Source organism: Mustela lutreola, chromosome 3 (genome assembly GCF_030435805.1).
Source record: "Mustela lutreola isolate mMusLut2 chromosome 3, mMusLut2.pri, whole genome shotgun sequence".
In the NCBI taxonomy this organism is placed as follows: Eukaryota; Metazoa; Chordata; class Mammalia; order Carnivora; family Mustelidae; genus Mustela; species Mustela lutreola.
Window position 1 is genome coordinate 131323000 of NC_081292.1, and position 18080 is coordinate 131341079.

General features: G+C 35.3%; 1 long non-coding RNA gene across 1 annotated transcript in view; it reads right to left on the bottom strand.

Moving 5' to 3' along the window:
- Positions 1–6707: 6707 nt before the first annotated feature.
- The window catches only part of LOC131827003 (uncharacterized), a 41329-nt gene continuing 29956 nt past the window's right edge, over positions 6708–18080 (bottom strand). Inside the window, exons 5-6 of the long non-coding RNA XR_009351848.1 lie at positions 12341–12398; positions 6708–6957 (exon numbers count right to left, since the gene is read on the bottom strand). This is a non-coding gene — a long non-coding RNA (uncharacterized LOC131827003). The remainder of the gene's footprint in view (positions 6958–12340; positions 12399–18080) is intronic.

The following is an 18080-nucleotide window of genomic DNA, read 5'->3' on the forward strand; positions in this document are numbered from 1 at the left end:
AGTTATCTAGCTCTTGACTATAAAGTATACCTTCTACTCTACTAGTTTCTAATATGATGCAACTTATCTGTTTCAGGGGACTCTCAGAATGCTATGATCAAGATGTCAGCCAAAGTGTCAATCATGTCAAAGCCCTTACAAAGAAGGATTCACTTCCCAACTAACTCAAATAGGTGTTGATAGAATTCAATTCCTTGTGAGTTATTAAATTAAAGTCATCAGTTCCTATTTGACTGATAGCTATAGGCCTCCCAGTTTTTTGCCATAATAGCTTCTTCAATATGGCAGTCTGCTTCATTAAAGCATTCAAGCCAAGAAAGAAAAGAAAACAGTCTATAAACGTAATGGAAGTCAATGGCTTTTGTAGCTTAATCACAGGAGGGACATCCTATTACTTTTGTTGTTTTCTATTTAAAAGTGAGTCCCTAGGGATGCCTTGGTGGCTCAGTCAGTTAAGCTAAGGTCTTGATCTCAGGGTCATGGGGTCACACCCTGTGTTGGGTTCCATGCTGGTCATGGATCCTACTTAAAATAAAAAGCAAAATAAAATAAAAAATAAAAATGAGTCCCTAGATCCAGCTCACACTCAGGCAGAAGGAATTACACAGTGTGTAAATATTGGAAGACAGGATTATTTGGTCCATTTTAAAGTCTGTCTACTATACAAACTATGCTTAAATCATATGGACTGAAGAAATGTGGCCCAGTGCATCAAACTATTTGCTACAGTTATCTGTAGGATCTTTAAAATGCCTTAATACAGTAGATTTATTAGAAGTTATATCATTCTACATGAACATGTAAGTGAAAAATAAAAGGATAATACATACTATTTTCAAAAGATTGTATTTATTTGAGAGAGAGAGAGAGAGCATGAATAATGGGGGAGGGGGAGAGAGAGAGAGAAACAGACGCCCCAGTCTGCAGGGAACCCATCATGGAATTTGATACTAGGACCCTGGGATCATGACCTGAGCCTAAGGCAGATGTTTAACTGACTGAGCCACACAGGCACCAGAGCATAATGCATATTAAAAAAGACTTTATATTCATTCATACATTTTTCGCCTCAAAAATGAAAAAAAAAAGAAGATAAAGGAAGTAATTATTGTCTATATATGTACAGTAGAAGACATTAAAAATTCAAGAATTGCCTGTGGTTTAAAAATTGAGTGGTTAACAGAACAGCATAAATGAGCATTCAAAGAGTTAAACTAAAAAAAATAATAAAGCAATTTTTCAATATCATTACTTGATTATAACCAAATTAATCATGACTAGCAAAAACACTAATCAAGCCATGTAAAACAAATTATATGCTTGAAAGATTTACAAATGAGTCAAACTTAATCTAGCTTTTCTGAATTGAAATCCTCATTAAAAGATCTTTAACCCACTGAATTTAAGTAAAAGGCAAGAAAGACAATAAGTGCTTCCTTTCTCTTAGAAAGAGTAGAGAGCTAATGGAGGATGGAAACTATAATTTATTCATTTTAACAATGTAGGCAAAAGTGAAAAGAAGGGCCACATGCACCCCAATACTCATAGCAGCAATGCCCAATATAGTCAAACTGTGGAAAGACCCAAGATACCCTCAACAGATGAATGGAAAGAAGGTATGATCCATATACACAATGGAATATTACTCAGCCATTAGAAAGGATGAATACCCAACTTTTGCATCAACATGGATGGGACTGGAGGAGATTATACTGAGTGAAATAAGTGAAGCAGAGAAAGTCAATTATCATATGGTTTCACTTATTTGTGGAACATAAGGAATAGCATGGAGGACATTAGGAGAAAGAAGGGAAAAATGAAGGGGGAAAATCAGAGGGGGAGATAGACCATGAGACTATGGACTCCAAGAAACAAACTGAGGGTTTTAGAGGGGAGGGGAGTGAGGGGATGGGTTCACCCAGTGATGGGTATTAAGGAGGGCACGTGTTGCATGAAGCACTGGGTGTTATATGTAAACAATGAATTGTGAAACACTACATCAAAAACTAATGATGTACTGTATGGTGACTAACTTAACATAAACAGAAAAAATGTAGGCAAATTAAGTGCTCACTTTTACTTTTGGGTAATAAACTCCTTTTTTATAATAAATTATTTTGACAAAAAATATGTTGTTTTTAAAACTTTCTGAAAATTTGTACATTTAAAGAGAAAAAGTAGGAAGAACTTAACCAAATATTTTTAGGTTATTGCTTAAGAGATTATAAATCATGTTAAGAACACATAGTCTAGGGACCTTGGGTGCCTCAGTCATTAAGTGTCTGCCTTTGGCGCAGGTCATGATCCCAGGGTGCTGGGATCCGGCTCCACATTGGGCTCCCTGCTTGGTGGGAAGCCTGCCTCTCCCTCTCCCACTCCCCCTGCCTGTATTCCCTCTGCTGCTCTCTCGCTCTCTCTCTGTGTCAAATAAATAAATAAAATTTAAAAAAAAAACACCTTAAAAAAATGAGTTTGACTCATTTCTGACTCTTTGTCAATATTTAGACAATATTAAACTTGGAAAAAATATTATGAAACAGTGAAAAAAATAGTCTACTACCTGTAGTTGAGTATTTAAAAAAACCTAATTTATTACTGTCATAAAATTGAAGCTATCTTTTAATGCTACTATTACTTTATGAAAAGATTTTATTTAATAACCTTAAATTAATTAAATGACTTTTGATATTTACTTAAATCATCACATTTTATCTTTCATTTATTATAATACATTAAATTACACTAACAGAGTTCATTTTATAGGACCAAACAACATGTATACAATCTTGTATACAGTATACAGTATAACTAAAATAAAATATTTCTAGATTTAGTATTCTTATATTTTATAAAATAAGTTGAAAAGCTAAAATAAGACTATTCTTCAATCTCTTCCTTCCACCTCATGCTCTATACTCCCTGCCTCACTCCAGGTTTTTTTTTTTTTTTTTTTTTAAGATTTTATTTTTAAGTAATCTGCACCTGCACCGACACGAGGTTCAAACTCACAACCCTGAGATCAAGAGTTGCATGCTCTACTGACTGAGCCAGCCAGATGCCCCCAGGTTCTTCATCACAGTTTGCTTTCAGTACTTTAATCTGTCATTGTCTCTATAGGAAACAGATGGTACTCTCAAATTAGAATAATTCAAGGAAACTTTAAAAAAGAAACTACTTAGAAAATTGTGGAGAGGGTATATAAGAAGCACAAGTTGTTAACATTTGAGAACTGAAGGGCGCCTGGGTGGTTCAGTGGGTTAAGCTGCTGCCTTTGGCTCAGGTCATGATCTCAGGGTCCTGGGATCAAGTCCCGCATCGGGCTCTCTGCTCAGCAGGGAGCCTGCTTCGCCCTCTCTCTCTCTCTGCCTGCCTCTCCATCTACTTGTGATTTCTCTCTGTCAAACAAATAAATAAATAAAATCTTTAAAAAAAAAAAAAAAAAAAAAACATTTGAGAACTGAAGATATTAGAGGAAAAAAGAGTTACCAGAAACCAAAGAGGCTCACCCATTCTTGACACAGGCAATCAAGAAAATTTCAGGAAGAAATTCAGGGGATTAAATATCCTGACTTTACTCTGATCCCTCCCCTCCATCGCATTCTGGGGCTACTACTTACTGACTGAAATCAACCACAAGCCAGGAAACAAGGAGCCAGAAGAATCAGTCCACATTGAACAGTTATGAGACAGAGAGGGTGAATCTAGAGGAGTAAATAGGAGACATTTGCCAGAACATCATATTAGATTTATAGAAATAATTGGAAGATTTGTCCCTGTGAGCAGGAGATATTTTTTGAGGGCTGGAGTGGGTGGGATCATAGGCTACCTGTGTTTGTTAATCAGCCTGTCCAAAAGAAGAGTAAACTTTCTCCAATCTTCAAGAGAAGGTGAGAGAGAGGTCAGGAGCCTACTAGTGGTAGGAGGGGGACTCTCTATGTTTAGTCAAACTGAGGGAAAGTTAGGCCATTTTAGTCAATGGTCAATTTCTCCATAGTTACTTTTATTTAAATTTAAGGAATTTGACATTTGGGCCCATTTTTTACTTTCTGTATTCAACCAGGTGTGAGTCAGTCACTGGGGGTATTTCTGATTTTTCCTGAGCAAGCTCAGCCTTATGCCTTTGCACAATCTTCCACACCACCAGAGATAAGTGGGATTTCAGCAAGGCCTCTGGCTTCTCTACTGCTGGATCTCCCTGTTAAATTTCTGGTTGGTCTGCCTTTGCAATGCTTGCCCCAACCAGTGCGGTGACTTCCAGCTAGCCCATGTTAGCCTTCTCTAATTATTTGCCAGAGAAATCTCTATTGTTTTTGACAGTGCCCTGGGCATGGATTTTTCCACACTACATTCCAAATAAAATTAGCCTATCTGGGAGTACAGCCAGGCTGCTGATGCTTAAGACCTGTACTTTATGTCGGAGGGGTAGAATACAGTCCCTAGCTGAAATGCCATAGACTCCTAATCTTACCCAGAGTTAGTGGGGTTTTTTGAATAAACAGTTCTTCTTAATTTATTAAATCTTCAAGTGGTTGTTCTGACACCTGTATGCAGTCCCTAGCACTGCTTTAGGGAAATAGATTATGATTAATCAAACTCCTCATTCTGCCATTCTGGAAGTCTTACCCCTTCCACATTCTACACTCTTTTACTCAGAATTTTCTTACCTCTAGATTTATATATAAGATTTTCCCTTTCAAGGTTAGAAAGGCCATTCCTGGAAGTGATTAAATAAAAGATCTTTCATTTGTTCCCTTTTTACACCATTTATATCAAATCAAAAATTGTCACCGATCTTATTGCTAAACATTATTAAATTAAGATTATAATATTGTGATATATAATAAGCATATATTTGGTCTTCTCCCAAATTTCTGACACAGAGCTACTAAAACACCTGCAATTTCCTAAGTGAAGAGACCTATAAAGGTGTCTTCTATTATGTTAAGGCGGTAACTTTTGTGTTAATGAGTACCCTAAGGTTGGGGGGCTGGTTGATGGGGAGCTAATCCAGAATAGAGGGTTGGAATTTTCAGTAGCATCCTCTGACTCCAGGGGAGGAAAGAGGGGCTACAGATTGAATCAATCATCAATGGCCAATTACTTAATCAATTGAGCCTGTGTTATAAAGCATCCATAAAATCCCCTAAAGATGGGATTCAGACAGCTATTTTCTCTCTTCCTCTGGCTATTGATTTGTATCCTTTGATATCTTTTGTAATAAATTAGTAATCTAGTGAGTTCTGTGAGCCATTCTAAAAAATTAATCCAACCCAAGCAAGGGCGTTGGGTCATGGGAACCTCTGATTTATAGCCAATGGATCAGAAGCACAGGCAACAACTTGGTTTGAGACTGGCATCTGATGAAGATATCTGTCTTGTGCAACAGAGCCCTCAATCCATGGAATTTACGCTATTTCCAGGTAGATAGTGTCAGAATCGAATTGAATTATGGGATATCCAGCTGACATCTAGAGAATTGCTTGCTTGGGGGTGGTATTGAAGAAGCCCACCTCCACACATTAGGACAGGGCGCAGAATCAAAATAAGGGCATTCCATTCCATTCCATACTGCCTTATTTTACGGGGGGAAAAAAATCCTCTCCTAAATGGTGTCCTGCTTGACCATCTTAAAACCAATGTTCCACTATGCACTATCATAGAATCTGACTATGAATCTGGTTGTGAGATACACATACTTGCTTAAATATTTGACAGGAGTGTTAATGCTTCTCTAAAGCTATAGTTTTCTGCCTTATCTAAGCCCTTCTTACCTCTGTGCTTCATCTTTACTACTCTACACTTGTACTTTATTTTTTAGTAAATGGATATGAGTGTAGTTCCTTGGCACATACCATATTTTCACATCCCAGTAATTTGTAATGTTTGAATTACAATGTATGGATTACCTTTCCCTGATATTTGTTTAATTACCATTTACGTATCCTTCAAGAGTATACAGGTCCATATTCTCAGAGCCCTCACCCTTGAGGGTAAGGTTAGCTCTTTAACTCTCTCTCAGACCTCTTTGTGCATATCTGTAATATTTTGCCCTAGGCTTGAAACCATTATCTACTTCTGAGACTTCTTCATCCACTTATATGTTTGATACTCAAAAATATATAATTTTTTTATTTGCAGTACTTAACATAGTGCCTGGCAAAGGGAATAAGTTTTATAAATATTTGTGAACAAAATCCAACTGATTCTAGCTGACAAAAACGCAAATTATAGCTTATTTTTCTCTACAAAAATTTGCATATATTCTTTAACATCAATCCAATATTTTCACATCAAATTCTATGAACATAAGCCTAATGGCTATGAACTTCGTTTGTAAAATGGCAAGGATGGACAGATGTACAGCTCCATGAGCCCAATTATCTTTTGCCTCTGAGGGGAAAGCAAGCTGTCAAAAGGGGCAATGGATGCCCCACTGTTGTTTGCACCGGGTTGGAGAAAATTACTAATTTCTTCATATGCAAGATCAAAACTGCATTATGTCATTGTGTCACCATGTCACTGTACCCATGTGCTTCTCTTAGCTTTTATCATTGCCCCCAAAATTCATTGCCTGGAGGCACTAATACAATGCACAGATGGTGCCTACTCTACATACTGTATGCTGGCCTATGTTCCTTTTGAGGATTATTGTTATGGTCATTTTGAAGAGGATTGATGACATTCTTTTTATTTATTTTTTTAAAGATTTTATTTATTTATCAGAGAGAGAGAGGGGGAGAGAGCGAGCACAGGCAGACAGAATGGCAGGCAGAGGCAGAGGGAGAAGCAGGCTCCCCGCTGAGCAAGGAGCCCGATGTGGGACTCGATCCCAGGATGCTGGGATCATGACCCGAGCCGAAGGCAGCTGCTCAACCAACTGAGCCACCCAGGCGTCCCAGCATTGATGACATTCTTATGAAGACAGAGCTTTTTTTTTTTTTTTTTTTAAAGAGATACCTAGAATGCAAAAATAGCACTTCATTTTATTATATTACTATATTATATTATACCTTCAAAACTAAAGAAGTTTTGGGAAATCAACATTAACTTTATTAGTGACATCATAGTGATATAATTTTTCAGTTTCTCTATCACTTTGTATTAATGATAAAAGAAGAAAAGAGCACCACTGCAAAATATACTTCAAGTCAGCTCTATATCACTTAGATTTGGTATCTGTGTTTCTGACTTCTTAAAAACCAAGAACCTGAATTAAGCATAGCAGAATGGATAAAATTATCAATTAATGAAAACCCTTAAGATTAGGAAACCAGATAAACTAATTCCACACAGAGAACATCACAGACATTCCTCTTAAATAAATTTGTCATTAAGAATATTTAGTTCACACTTCACCAGACTTATTTAGTCATTCAATACACATGTTTGAATATTCAAATATGGAACTAATATAGGCACTAAAAAGATATAGATTTTTCAAAATAAAAATTTTCATAAATCTGCATTCTAAGTAAGAGAGAGAGAATTCAAATTAACAGTGTGTACATATACCATTAAAGTAAAAATTAAGGATATACACTAACTGTAAAGATTGTATTAGAGATCCTATATAATGCAATAAGATAAGAAAAGAAATAAGTATAAATCAGATAAAAATAAGAGCTAAAACTCATTGTTTGTAATAGTATGGTTGTTTATACAGAAAGCCAGTTGAATTAATCCTCAATCAAGAAACACTTCTAATAAAAGAGTTTAGCAAATTTGACCTACTACAAGCTCCATATATTCAAAACAATAGCTTAAGCTTTCTACCTACTAGAAAAATATTTTTATGTTTGTAAAATATTCCAGGCCATTTTAAAACAAGAAATGTAAAAGATATACATGTAGGGTACATGTGTGTACATGTGTGCATTAATGGGTACCTTATCTATACTATTATTAAAATGAAATGTGAACACATATAAGAGATGACATATTTCGAACAGGAGAAAGAAATTCTTTTGTTATGCAGTAGGAGAATAAATAATCAATTGTATATTTGGTCACCTACTCTGAAAAAAAGTTAGGGAATATATCTATCAAAAACAAGCATACTTGAAAATTGGATATCAACATTTTCTTTTTTTTAAGATTTTATTTATTTATTTGACAGAGAAAGAGAGCACAAGTAGGCAGAGCCACAGGCAGAGGGAGAGGAAGAAGCAGGCTCTCTGCTGAGCAGGGAGCCCAGTGAGGGGCTCAGGGATGTTTGTACTTGGTCATGTCTGAGCTGAAAACAGACACTAATCCCACTGAGCCACTCAGGTGGCTCTGGATATCAATATTTTCTTATTCTTATTCTTATTCTTAGATTTTATTGAAAGATCATAATCCATTATCAGTAGCTTTTCAATTTGTAGCATGAGGACTAAGACTGTTTTTACATTATGATAAATAACCAGGGAGTTTTATTTGTTACACAAATCCATTTAACTTTTAAATAACTTTTTTTTTTTTTAAACAAATCTTATAAATGTTCACATTCCTAAGAATAGTCCTGGCACTTTTCACTAGCTCTTTGGATTTCAATCTCATGATGCTCTTTCCTCCAATGTCCATCTGTTAGAGCAGAGATCAGAATTACTGTTACCCTACCCACGTACAGAGACAATACAATGCTTGAACAGATTTCTTACATTGTTCATTATTTGTGTTTTATTACACTCCAGGAATATGGATTAGAATGAAAATCTAAGTTTGTATGACAAAAGATATTAATAAGAAGAAATCTTGTTGGGAATATTTCTTATATGATTCCTTTTTTCTTTTTGTCTTTTAGATGCTCACAAAATTGTCCATTTAAAGAAGTAGTGATTTTAGAAGTTGAATTGTCATTGGGAAAAAATGTTCCTGTCTAAGAAAGAGGGTAAGAGCTTAACATATTCAATTATTTCAAACTTGAAAACTGTTTGTACTTGGTCATGTCTGAAAAAAAAAAATAATAATTTTGAGTATGGCTTTCTTGTTTTAGGACTAATCACATACAATGAATAACAAAAACAAATAGAGTCTGATCTATGACATCATGTTCAATAACTTACTGGTATATACATATTTAAGAAGCAAAATAAATTCTTTCTTTCTTCAATTCATTAAATTTTAGTCGTTGTTAATATGTTCCTGTCATTTTGTTAGGAGCTGTGGAAACATGAAAGTCTCTGCCCATGAGTCTTTGTATTCTTTTCTTTTCTTTTTTTGACAGAGAGTAACGAAGTAAATAAATAAAATGTGCAATTAAAAGATTGTGATAGTAGTGCATGATAGGAAAGTGTAACAGACTATAAGAGATGGCTCTTAAATCATAGAGGACTCTGAGAACTGAGAAAGAGCCATTGGAGGAGGAGCCTGTTTCATGAAAGGAGAGCACATGCGAAAGGGCAGTGCCACAATATTAATAAAAAAGGAACTCTTAGGAGGGTTTTTGATGTTACTAAATATCACAAATTTTACAATTCCATGTTTTACAGGTGGGTATGAAATTTGTTATTCCTCCTGGAACATAATATGCCACTTTATTCCAGTACATTATAGTACAATTAATTGAGTTGAACAATAGTTTATTATGAGAATGACTAGGTTCTTTTTCTCTCGTTATTGAAAACAAACCTTAAATATCCCCAGATACTTTCCTAAACATGTAATACGACCAGTCTGCTACTAAAGGGTTTTTTTTTTCCATAAATAATTACATATGCTTTCACAGTTTAAACACAAATAGCCCATGGAAGACATGCCATGTGGGGATATGATATCCACACAAAGAATTTAAACTGAAACTCTAAAGAAAAAAGATTTTATCACATGGTAATATTGGGCTGAAAAGATGAAAAACTAAACTGAAACTCTAAAGAAAAAAGATTTTATCACATAGTGACGTTGGGTTGAAAAGATGAAGAATTAAGGTAAACATCCCAAATATAAATGAAATTATAAGGTATTTGTTTTTCTCTATTTGATTTATTTTACTTAGCATAAAACAATAATAAGAAAAACAAGAGAGAAACAAACTCCTAAATATAGAGAATAAACCAGTTGTTACAGAGGTGAGGGGGTAAGAAATAGGCAAAAGAGATAAGGAGGATTAATAGGTACAAACTTTTATTTATAAAATAAATTAAGTCGTGAGGATGAAACATATAGCATAGGTAACTTCAGAGAAAGATGTTTCTGTTTGAGTGAATATAAGATAACTTTTTATTTGCTTTAATAATTTTAAACATTATCTTATTAAAGGGCAGATCTGAGAAAATGAACAGGAAAATCTTGCTAAACAGAACACATTACCTTTATGTATATCAGAGGCGACCAGCTTACTCAATGGAAAACTAAGGCATCTGAGTTAATAAAGTGAAAATTTGAAACAGAATTGTCAGTAAATAGGAGTAAAAAAAAATAGAAGAATGGGAAAATCAGAGATAGGCTGGGTGTTCTCAGTTTCCATTTACAATTGATACATGTTCAATAGTTTTAGAGTATGTTTATTCAATTAAATAGATTTATAGTACTTTATATTAGAGTGTAAGAAATGGTGTGGATATTTTCCCAGCACATGAATTCTAGCTGGCACCAGAGTTAGAAGGAACCAGTGTAAAAAGGTTTTTCAGAATCCTCTTCCTTATCTAGCTCATATTAGCTGATCAGTTGAACATTCTAAACACCAGATTCTAGACACTTGTGTTTTTCTTTAAAGACCTACTACATTGCTGCAGTAGGCAAAGGCATAAGTAATAATACAAAATTGACATTTTCCCCAAACTTCCACACTTCATCTGAGGACAGGTCATTTTTTTGGTTTGGGTGTTCACCATGATGATGGAGACACCTCAGATGGCTAGTAATATGGGACTTCTCTTAGTCCATAGAGTGATCACTACTTGGAAATTCTCTTCATTTGCTTTTCCAAGGAGAAAAGAGTGTCGAGTCTGAATATGAAATGTTATTTTAACAAGCAGGATGTTCAGACTGACAGAACATGTGAGAGATGAAGAAAATCAACCAAGACAGTAATGGAATTAATATGGGAGCCAAGAAAGACAGCATGCTATACAATCAATATACAAAACCGAGAGTTCTCCATTCATCAGAAATAATGATATAGTAGGGTGCCTGGTGGCTCAGTAGGTTAAAGCCTCAAACTTTGGATCTCAGGGTTCTTGGATCAAGCCCCTCATCAGGCTCTGCTCAGCAGGAAGCCTGCTTCCCCCCTTTCTCTCTCTCTCTGCCTGCCTCTTTGCCTACTTGTGATCTCTGTCAAACAAATAAATAAAATCTTTTTAAAAAAGAAAGAATGGGGGTGCCTGGGTGGCTCAGTGGGTTAAAGCCTCTGCCTTCAGCTCAGATCATAATCCCAGGGTCCTGGGATCGAGCCCCGCATCGAGCTCTCTGCTCAGCAGGGAGCCTGCTTCCTCCTCTCTCTCTCTGCCTGCCTCTCTGTCTACCTGTGATCTCTGTCAAATAAATAAATTTTTAAGAATCTTCAAAAGAAAAAAAGGAAAGAATGACATAGCATGTCTCTTGAGTAAATATTTTGTCCATAGATAGCAAAAATAAATACTGCACGTAGGAAAAAAGTTATCAAGATATGTGCAAAAATCTGTATGAAGGAAGTGGTGACAGTTTAAGGAAAAATGTAAGCTCTAAAAATACGCACAGAAATGCCATGCTAATGAATGGAAAGACACAATTATCTTAAAGATTTCAGATCTCTAAATCTGATAATACAAGTATAAGTAATCACAATAATATTATTGGTAGAGTACAGAAAATAAAAATATAGTATCACAAAAAAGATTCATACATATGGTACCTCACTTAACATATAATGAAGTTATTTTAAATTAGTGGCTACAAGGTACATTTTAATGGTATTATGAAGAATATATATATATGTATATATGTTTATACTTAATGAAGAAATAAGAGAGGAAAGTATCAAAATTTTTGTGCCTTACACTTTCAAATTTTCATACATAAAATTTTAACCTGAGGGCTGCCTGCCTGGCTCAGTTAGTAGAACATGCAACTCTTAATCTTGGGGTTGTGAGTTCAAGCCCCACACTGGGTGCAGAGATTATGTAAAAATGAAATCTTTTGGAAAAAAAAAAGTTTACAGCATGAAAAGAAAAACAACATACTAGAAAACAATTGCCATATATATAACTACATATGTATATAAATATGCATATACATGAGTTAAAGCACACCAAAATTTAAGAAAATAAGGGCCACCACAGAGATTGCTTAGGCTGTACTTTGTATAAGGGTGCTTACTGGGTGGAAAAGGGGACTGAATTCCAATCTGCACTGTACTCATCAAACATCATGGGGTTGTACTTACTTGGAGGAAGACTTTATCTTCTATCTTCACTGCAGGTGCCCAGTGGCTTATGGTAGCCCTGATAAGGGCAAAGAATATAAACAGACAATTCACACACAAAAAATACAAAAGAATAGAATAATTAAATGATTTAAAATATCTTATGTTGGTGTGGGTAAAAGAAGTGAATACCCACCTTGCAATGTTAAAGTATGAGTAAGTGTAGAATTTTTTGGAAGATAGCTATCAATATAAAAAATATATAAGTATTAACTCAACAATTCCACTTCTAAATAACTGTTATACAGATGCAGATACATACAAAGATTCATGAACAAAGATTTTAGTTGCAGCCTGGCTTCTAAAATTAAAATAGCAAAATATCCAAGTTTTCATCAATGTAATGTTGGATAATCAATTGTTTTAAATTCATTTCATACAATAGTATGCAACAAAATTATAAATAAATACAAATAAATGTATCATGTAAATAAATGTCCTTAAAACTTTGTTTATGGATAGTGAAAATCTCCATGCATTTTGCTATGTAAAAACAAAAAACAAGTTTCACCTAGGAATAAAATGACTGAGTTACCAAAATAAATAAAACCTGTGAGGTTTACAGAGGTGAATGTACTGGAGAATTTGGTTGCAATTTAAATAGGGAGTACAGGGCAGACTTCATTGAGAAGTTGGAATTTGAACAAATACTTGAAGAAAAATGGAATTGGCCATATAGATAGCTGGTAAAAGACTTTCCTGCTGCTGGAAAGAATAATGGCATAAGCAATGAAGTGTGCATACTCCTATCTATGCAGAGGATGGAAAAATGATGTGGCTAAAACAGAGTGAGTAAAAAAAAAAAAAAAAAGTTTAGTGAGAGATAGGATCAGAATGGAAATAGAAACAAGAGTCTACAGGTTCACCAGAGTAGAGTGACAGCATAATTTATTGTCCAAAACTAGATATTTGTGAAATGAAAGGTGACCCCAAAAGAATGAAATTTTTAAATCTGTGAAATATTTATATATTGATAAGTCAGATTATAAAATGGTTTATTAAAAATTAAGGGAATACATTATGTCTTTGAATTGAATAAGACACTTTTAAATTATAGGTATTTTAGATTAAAATATAAATATACATTAAATGGGCAGCAATAATTATAGAGTTTTGATAAGAGGAATATCATGATATAATTAACTTTGATACTCTGTGTGGCTGGTGGATTGAGAATAGACACTAGAACCAAAAGCAGAAAGTAGGTGATCAGATAGGAGGCCATGGCAATTTTGCAGGATAGAGAAGATGGGGGCTTGTACCAAGATTTAGAATGATTATACTTTTTAGTTTTTTATAGTTTTATATAATTTTTTAGTTTTATAGTTTTTGATAGTTTTTAGAAATGAAAATAAATTAAAATAAATCTGGTTGAAAATTCTTAAAGCTGCAAAAGTTGACATGCAAAGGTATTAACAGACTTTGACTCTGGAGAAAAGAACAAAACATCAATTCAATACTAAGAATTTAAGAGTTTTCATTTGGATTTTATATTGAGGTTATTTTTAAAGATTTCATTTTTTTTAGAGTAGTTTTAGGTTCACAGCAAAATTGAAAGGACGGTAAAAGATTTCTCCTGTGACTCCTGTCCCCATACATGTATAGTCTACCCCATTATCAACATCTCTCAGTAGAGTGGTACATTTGTTAAAATTCTTGAACCTAATTCAACACATCAAAATCACGTGAATTCTACGGTTTACCTTGGGGTTCACTGTTGGTATTGCACTTTCTTTTGGGGATAAATGTAAAATGACATGTATCCATCATTATGATATCATCCAGAGTATTTTCACTTCCTTAAAAATCCTCTGTGCTCCAACTATTCATGCCTCACCCCCAACTTCTTACAACCACTGATTTTTTTGATGTCTTGTACTTTTACCTTTTACAGAATGTTATATAGTTAGAATCATACACTATGTAACCTTTTCAGATTGTAGCTTTCACTTAGTAATATGCATTTAAGTTTCCTTTCTGTCCTTACATGGCCTGATTGCTCATTTTTCAGTGTAAAATATTTCATTGTCTGGGTGAACCTCAGTTTATTCAAACCCCTACTAAAGAATGTCTTTTTTTTGGTCCAAGTTTGAGCAATTATAAATAAACATGCATATGCAGATTCCTCTGTGGACATGTTTTCAACTCCTTTGGATAAATTCCAAGGAAAATGATAGCTGGATAATATGGCAAGAGTATATGTAATTTCATAAGAAACTCCCACATCATCTTCCAAAGTGGCTATACCATTTTGCATTCCCACAAGCAAGTTCTTATTGAACTTGCCTATTGAAAGGGAGTTCCTATTGCCCCACATCCTTGTCAGCATGTGATGCTTTCAGTGTTCTGGATTTTGGCCACTCTAATACGTGGATAGTGGTACCTCATTGTTGTTTTAATCTGCACCTCACTGATAACAAACAATGTGGAATTATCATTTAATATGCTTGTTTGCCATCTGTATAACTTCTTCGGTGAGGTATCTCTTAAGGTCTTTGGAACATTTTTAAAATGAATCATTTGTTTTCTTATTGTTGAGTTTTTTGGATAATAGTTCTTTTTTTTTAATATAATTTTTTATTTTTTATAAACATATATTTTTATCCCCAGGGGTACAGGTCTGTGAATCACCAGGTTTACACACTTCACAGCACTCACCAAAACACACACCCTCCCCAATATCCATAATACCACCCCCTTCTCCCAAACCCCCTCCCCCCAGCAACCCTCAGTTTGTTTTGTGAGATTAAGAGTCACTTATGGTTTGTCTCCCTCCCAATCCCATCTTCTTTCATTTATTCTTCTCGTACCCACTTAAGCCCCCATGTTGCATCACCACTTCCTCATATCAGGGAGATCATATGATAGTTGTCTTTCTCTGCTTGACTTATTTCGCTAAGCATGACACGCTCTAGTTCCATCCATGTTGTCGCAAATGGCAAGATTTCATTTCTTTTGATGGCTTCATAGTATTCCATTGTGTATATATACCACATCTTCTTGATCCATTCATCTGTTGATGGACATCTAGGTTCTTTCCATAGTTTGGCTATTGTGGACATTGCTGCTATAAACATTCGAGTACACGTGCCCCTTTGGATCACTACGTTTGTATATTTAGGGTAAATGCCCAATAGTGCAATTGCTGGGTCATAGGGCAGTTCTATTTTCAACATTTTGAGGAACCTCCATGCTGTTTTCCAGAGTGCTTGCACCAGCTTGCATTCCCACCAACAGTGTAGGAGGGTTCCCCTTTCTCCGCATCCTTGCCAGCATCTGTCATTTCCTGACTTGTTGATTTTAGCCATTCTGACTGGTGTGAGGTGATATCGCATTGTGGTTTTGATTTGTATTTCCCTGATGCCGAGTGATATGGAGCACTTTTTCATGTGTCTGTTGGCCATCTGGATGTCTTCTTTGCAGAAATGTCTGCTCATGTCCTCTGCCCATTTCTTGATTGGATTATTTGTTCTTTGGGTGTTGAGTTTGCTAAGTTCTTTATAGATTCTGGACACTAGTCCTTTATCTGATATGTCGTTTGCAAATATCTTCTCCCATTCTGTCAGTTGTCTTTTGATTTTGTGAACTGTTTCCTTTGCTGTGCAAAAGCTTTTGATCTTGATGAAATCCCAATAGTTCATTTTTGCCCTTGCTTCCCTTGCCTTTGGCGTTGTTCCTAGGAAGATGTTGCTGCGGCTGAGGTCAAAGAGGTTGCTGCCTGAGTTCTCCTCAAGGATTTTGATGGATTCCTTTCGCACATTGAGGTCCTTCATCCATTTTGAGTCTATTTTTGTGTGTGGTGTAAGGAAATGGTCCAATTTCATTTTTCTGCATGTGGCTGTCCAATTTTCCCAGCACCATTTATTGAAGAGGCTGTCTTTTTTCCATTGGACATTCTTTCCTGCTTTGTCGAAGATTAGTTGACCATAGAGTTGAGAGTCTATTTCTGGGCTCTCTATTCTGTTCCATTGATCTATGGGTCTGTTTTTGTGCCAGTACCATGCTGTCTTGATGATGACAGCTTTGTAATAGAGCTTGAAGTCCGGGATTGTGATGCCACCAACGTTGGCTTTCTTTTTCAATATCCCTTTAGCTATTCGAGGTCTTTTCTGGTTCCATATAAATTTTAGAATTATTTGTTCCATTTCTTTGAAAAAGATGGATGGTACTTTGATAGGAATTGCATTAAATGTGTAGATTGCTTTAGGTAGCATAGACATTTTCACAATATTTATTCTTCCAATCCAGGAGCATGGAACATTTTTCCATTTCTTTGTATCTTCCTCAGTTTCTTTCATGAGTACTTTATAGTTTTCTGAGTATAGATTCTGTGTCTCTTTGGTTAGGTTTATTCCTAGGTATCTTATGGTTTTGGGTGTAATTGTAAATGGGATTGACTCCTTAATTTCCCTTTCTTCTGTCTTGCTGTTGGTGTAGAGAAATGCAACTGATTTCTGTGCATTGATTTTATATCCTGACACTTTACTGAATTCCTGTATAAGTTCTAGCAGTTTTGGAGTGGAGTCTTTAGGGTTTTCCACATATAGTATCATATCATCTGTGAAGAGTGATAATTTGACTTCTTCTTTGCCGATTTGGATGCCTTTAATTTCCTTTTGTTGTCTGATTGCTGAGGCTAGGACCTCTAGTACGATGTTGAATAGCAGTGGTGATAATGGACATGCCTGCCGTGTTCCTGACCTTAGCGGAAAAGCTTTCAGTTTTTCTCCATTGAGAATGATATTTGCGGTGGGTTTTTCATAGATGGCTTTGATGATATTGAGGTATGTGCCCTCTATCCCTACACTTTGAAGAGTTTTGATCAGGAAGGGATGCTGTATTTTGTCAAATGCTTTTTCAGCATCTATTGAGAGTATCATATGGTTCTTGTTCTTACTTTTATTGATGTGTTGTATCACATTGACTGATTTGTGGATGTTGAACCAACCTTGCAGCCCTGGAATAAATCCCACTTGGTCGTGGTGAATAATCTTTTTAATGTACTGTTGAATCCTATTGGCTAGTATTTTGTTGAGTATTTTCGCATCTGTGATCATCAAGGATATCGGTCTATAGCTCTCTTTTTTGGTGGGATCCTTGTCTGGTTTTGGGATCAAGGTGATGCTGGCTTCATAAAATGAGTTTGGAAGTTTTCCTTCCATTTCTATTTTTTGGAACAGTTTTAGGAGAATAGGAATTAGTTCTTCTTTAAATGTTTGGTAGAATTCCCCCGGGAAGTCGTCTGGCCCTGGGCTTTTGTTTGTTTGGAGATTTTTAATGACTGTTTCAATCTCCTTACTGGTTATGGGTCTGTTCAGGCTTTCTATTTCTTCCTGGTTCAGTTGTGGTAGTTTATATGTTTCTAGGAATGCATCCATTTCTTCCAGATTGTCAAATTTATTGCCGTAGAGTTGCTCATAGTATGTTCTTATAATAGTTTGTATTTCTTTGGTGTTAGTTGTGATCTCTCCTCTTTCATTCATGATTTTATTTATTTGGGTCCTTTCTCTTTTCTTTTTGATAGGTCGGGCGAGGGGTTTATCAATTTTATTAATTCCTTCAAAGAACCAGCTCCTACTTTCGTTGATTTGTTCTATTGGTTTTTTGGTTTCTATTTCATTGATTTCTGCTCTGATCTTTATGATTTCTCTTCTCCTGCTAGGCTTAGGGTTTCTTTCTTGTTCTTTCTCCAGCTCCTTTA